This window comes from Fundulus heteroclitus, chromosome 8 (genome assembly GCF_011125445.2).
Source record: "Fundulus heteroclitus isolate FHET01 chromosome 8, MU-UCD_Fhet_4.1, whole genome shotgun sequence".
Lineage (NCBI taxonomy): Eukaryota > Metazoa > Chordata > Actinopteri > Cyprinodontiformes > Fundulidae > Fundulus > Fundulus heteroclitus.
Window position 1 is genome coordinate 2141691 of NC_046368.1, and position 5886 is coordinate 2147576.

Sequence of the window (5886 nt, forward strand, 5' to 3'; positions counted from 1 at the left end):
CCATCTGGAGACATTTTGTGTTTATAAAGCTGCTGGCCAACAGTCTGGTTTAGGTTCTGCAGGGTTCTCAAACTTCTTGCTCACGGATCGAGAACATTCTTTTGATTGAAGCACCTGCTGCTAACAAAGAGTCTGAGGCCTTGTACACACGGAGCCGGGTGTTTCTAAAAAGGTTTTCATGCACACAAACCCGTGGAAATTCACCATTGCCCGTTGTTTTAAACATGCCAGATGCAAGGGGCAGTCATAGCCCTTCAAAATAAAAGCTACAATGACCAGCTATATATATATATATATATATATATATATATATATATATATATATCTGTAAAACAGATTTGTTTCAAGCGCTTTTTCTCTTTCGCACCTCAACGGTTTGGAGCAGCTGGGTTTGTAAAAACTGAGAAATAAAAGGCCTCTGAACCAGCTGTAATGTCTATAACATTCCATTTACGCTTTTACTTTGAAGTCTCGGCAACGGGGCAAATGCAGGAAATGCTTAATTATGGTAACCAGTTGAAAATAAACTACCAGAAATGTTGAACGTTAGTCAATTTGTCCTGTTTAACAATGATTAGACACATATTAACAGTTGAAATCAGCTCTTTCACAGCATTCATGGTATTTTCCATCACCCACACTCCACTTGACTGGTTCAGATCCTACCGCTTAGGCCGCACTCAGTTCATTCAACTCAAATCCTCATCCCAGCATTCTTCTAACACTTCAGGTGTGCCCCTGGGCTCCTCTTCATCATTTACCTTCTTCCTCTTGGAAATACCTTCCCTACGTACAATATCTGTTTCCAGTGTTATGCGGATGACACACACCTCCACTCTCCCACCTTCTTCCCTTGCTGACTTTTCTCAAACTAAACGGAGACAAAACTGAAGTTCTCCTCATTGGTTCTAAATTCCATTCAATTAAATTTTACTTATATAGCTCCAATTCACTGCATATGTCATATCAAGACTCTTTCCAAAGTCAGCTTCCATCAGATCCTCCAGGTTGGTGAGAAAGTTTCCTCTCTAAGGAAACCCAGCAGGTTGCATCAAGTCTCTCCAAGCAGCATTCACTCCTCCTGAAAGAGCGTAGAGCCACAGTGGACAGTCGTCTGCATTGTTGATGGCTTTGCAGCAATCCCTCATACTGAGCATGCATGAAGCGACAGTGGAGAGGAAAACTCCCCTTTAACAGGGAGGAGAACCTCCAGCAGAACCAGAACCAGGCTCAGTGTGAACGCTCATCTGCCTCCACCCACTGGGGCTTAGAGAAGACAGAGCAGAGACACAGAAAGCTCAGAAGCTCACATTGACCCAGGAGTACTTTCTATGTTAGAGAAGACAGAGCAGAGACACAGAAAGCTCAGAAGCTCACATTGACCCAGGAGTACTTTCTATGTTAGAGAAGACAGAGCAGAGACACAGAAAGCACAGAAGCTCACATTGACCCAGGAGTACTTTCTATGTTAGAGAAGACAGAGCAGAGACACAGAAAGCACAGAAGCTCACATTGACCCAGGAGTACTTTCTATGTTAGAGAAGACAGAGCAGAGACACAGAAAGCACAGAAGCTCACATTGACCCAGGAGTACTTTCTATGTTAGAGAAGACAGAGCAGAGACACAGAAAGCACAGAAGCTCACATTGGCCCAGGAGTACTTTCTACGTTAGATGGTAACAGAGGATGATCTGCCTCCCCTGATGAAGTCACAACTAACAGAACGCCAGACCAGGTGTACCTTCTATGAAGAGTAAAAGTGTTGTGGTTTTGCCGCAGGAAAAATTTGTTCAGCAGCAGCGAATGTGCAACATTATGAAAAAGCTTTAGACCTACATCCTTCAACATGATCCACTTTTTTACATCGTCGCTATGCCTACACCGATTTTTGTACAAACATAAAAACAAAGCACAGGTGTCCTCCAAAGGCTGCTGATACTCACGGTGAAAGAATAATTTTGATATATCTTATACTTTTTTGGCTGTAGCGATTAGTTCGGGACAATGTTTAGGGCATTTTTGTCAAAATTCCCCTTTATTTCATGATTTTCTGCGCCTTTATTAAAATATTTCAGCAAAAACAGATAGTCTTGTTCCCCATTTCTATTCCGAATTCAACGCAGAAAAAAATTACGTCCCTAGCCCTTACGGTTGCCAAAATATGGGGTGTTGTGGTAGACAAAGTTTTGCATTCCAATTAGACAGAAACTGAGCCAAAGTGTGTGCATACAGTAGACAGACAGCAGCAGCAACATGAGTTTTCATGATAACGGAACTCTGCTGGCCAGAGGTTACTACAGGTCAGGGACAGGCTCCATTGGCTTAGTATGGCAACTTTCCACGCCCACTGCAGTGGCTGTGATGAATGTAGGTGTCAGGTTCAAACACCTAAAACATTCATTAACAACACAAGAAGGAGAGATAACAATGAGGTTAGTTTTCAAATCATCTTGCAAGGAGATCGAACGAAGATGCTTAATACAGATCTCCAAATTCGATCTGAAGCAAATCCGTCCCCTTCTCTCTATTTATTAGGAAAAGGAATCCCTGGTTCCATTGTGAATCTAAGGGCTAGGGATAAGAAAAACAACTGTGACCTTCGAGATAAAACCAAGCAGTTGACACAGTACAGTTATGCATAAGCAGTCCAGATGGCTGAATACAGTTCATAAAAACACTTATTATAGTCACAACATATTTCTCTGCTTTCTGCAGGCCTTCTGCAACAATAAGAGAGAGATCTAAAACCTTAAAACTTCTTAGTAGTAAAGAGTAAATATATATGATAAATGCAATGTACATAAATAAAATAGTAAATAACATAAAATATGTAGGAAATAGTAAGAATAATTCTATCAGTAGGAATCTGAGATTCGCAAAATCACTTCTTAACTTTTGTCAAATTTTCCGGTGATTATCACGCATCTCTCACCTTTCTGTCACTTTTTGGATTTCACATAGTTTTCCTATTGGGCCTCTGACTCCAACAGGACCTGGCAGGATGCCCAGAGATGACCCACCCGGCCTATACACCACCACCCACCTGTGGGAAATGGCACTACACACCATTTTGGTCAAATGTTGAGTTCTGGGCCCAGATTTGGTGAGGCTTAGTTGCTAAAGGAGGCCGATCTGACCCATTAACTTTGGTGAGCTTCGGTGACTTTTAGTATTTTCTCCATTTTTGAGGCACTTCCCAGTACAGGATTTCAACCAAACTAACAGAGTACCATCGCACCGGTGATATTGAACACAACCATGTTAGCAGCTAACGGTTAGCATGTTGCTAACTGGAAGTAGCCCTAGGAAGGTCCTACTAACTTCTGCTTAGCCAGGATTGTTCTGCCTTTACAGAGAAAGCTCCACAATAAATCTGGACCATGTCGGATAAAGCATCTCCAAGTTACAAGGTGTCAAACATCCATATTTAACCCCTTTTTGCCCCTACATGCTGCAGAACTACTCCAGAGACACCAAAATCACACAATCCACTCAGTCCCCCACTTGATAAAGGTAATGAGGAATTAGACAGAGGGCTGCAGCTGTGAGTGAGTTTCCATGACAACGGAGCTGTGCTGGCCAGAGGTTACTACAGGTCAGGGACAGGCTCCATTGGCTTAGCATGACAACTTTCGACGACCACTGCGGGGGCTGTGATGAACATAGGAATCTGAGATTCGTAACATTAACTGTTATGGTTAGGACAGTACGTACCACGTGGCAGGCCTGGTTATTATTATTATGTTTTACTCCACTGTGGCTGAGACTGGAACCATGGCAGCTCATATGTGACATCAGTGGCATGATGCGCCGGACCCTAAATCTCCATCTTGCCCTGTACTCACAGCTCAAACACACAGGTTTTATAAATCTCCACTTTGGCTGGGTTTTTTATAATCATTTGTTTTTTAGGCAAGTAAAACATTCTTTATGTGTGGATGAAAGTGATAAACCCATAAAAATGTTTCAGTTTACCCAGATACCCCTGCTACGCGTGGACTAGACCTTAATGCCTAGAGCTGGGGCCGGAAAACAAACATTTTCTCAAACATCAACAACTGTCTTTACGCTCGAAAACAACACAAATAAATAAGCTGAAGCTAAAGTTCAGCTTATTCTCAGAGGAGAATTTGATTATAATTTCAGAACCTGGTGTTCTTTGGGCGCCTGTTGAGCCACCGGTCACCGACCGCACGTTGCCTGATAATAAAACCCTCAGAGAACAACTACAGTGTCATCATGTCAAAAGCTGCCACCACCAAGTACCACCGGGACCACCGGGAGCGCTGTGAGAGTCATGTTCTTTGACTTCTCCAGCGCTTTCAACACCATCAGACCGGTGCTACTGAGGGGGAAGCTGGAGGACGCTGGAGTGGACAAACATCTGGCTGACTGGACCATGGACTACCTCACTGACCGCCCTCAGTACGTGCGGCTGCACGGCTGTCAGTCAGAGGTGGCACTCTGCAGCACCGGGGCCCCCCAGGGCACCGTTCTGTCTCCGTTTCTCTTCACCCTCTACACCTCGGACTTCACCTACAACACGGACAGCTGCCACCTTCGGAAGTTCTCTGATGACTCGGCCATTGTGGGCTGTGTGTCTGAAGGGAACGAGCTGAAGTACCGGTCGGTCATCATGGCCTTTGTGGACTGGTGTGAGAAAAACCATCTGTGCTTAAACACCAGTAAGACCAAGGAGATGGTGATGGACTTCAGGAGAAGATCCCCACCTCACTCACCTGTGAACATCCAGGGGCAGGACATAGAAACTGTGGAGAGTTTCAGATACCTGGGTGTTCACGTCAATAATAAACTGGACTGGACTCATAACACTGACGCTCTGTATAAGAAGGGCCAGAGCCTCCTCCACCTCCTGAGGAGGCTGAGGTCCTTTGGAGTGAGCAGACCTCTGCTTAAGACCTTCTATGACTCTGTGGTGGCCTCAGCCCTCCTCTACGCTGTCGTCTGCTGGGCCCCTGGCAGTGCAGAGCGGGACAGAAAGAGGCTGAATAAGCTGGTGAGGAAGGCCACTTCTGTCCTGGGCTGCCCTCTGGACTCTGTGGAGGAAGTGGCTGAGAGGAGGGTGTTGTCCAAGTTCACATCCATCATGGACAACACCTTCCACCCCCTGCACCAGACTGTAGAGGAGCTGAGCAGCTCCTTTAGTGCCAGACTTAGACATCCTGTCTGTAAAAAGGAGCGCTACCGCAGGTCATTCATTCCCGCTGCTATCAGATTTTACAATGCTGCACTGTAACTGTAATTATAACTGTAATAATTAATGTGCAATAATCTATTTAATACACTGTCCTACAACCCGTGCAATAATCCTGATGATGTGACTTCTGCTGCTATCAACACTTGAACATAAGTCAGCCCACATGTATGTATGTATGTACAAATGTATACAATGTATATGCACGTACATACGTGTAGGTGCATATGTAAGTAGGCGCATAGATATATGTATATATTTAAGTATATAGATATGTTTATATATATATATATATATATATATATATATATATATATATATATATATATATATATATATATAGACCACTAAGAATGTAAATGAGACATTTACATTCCTATTTCCTTTTTTGTATTTTTTTTTTTTGGTATTCTTTTGATCCATTGTAGATATGAAGATTCACTGTATATAACTGAATGCACCTTCCCTACTCTGCACCTTCTTGTATGAGCCGATGTGACGAGTGAATTTCTCCATTGTGAGATCAATAAAGACTATCTTATCTTATCTTATCTTAAGTACATTTACACCCACCAGCGTGCCTCAAACACCTAAACCTACTGTACATCTTCAGCGTTAACAGCATGGCGGACTGGCGAGCTGTGTTATCAGGGCTCGGCTCTGCATTCGCA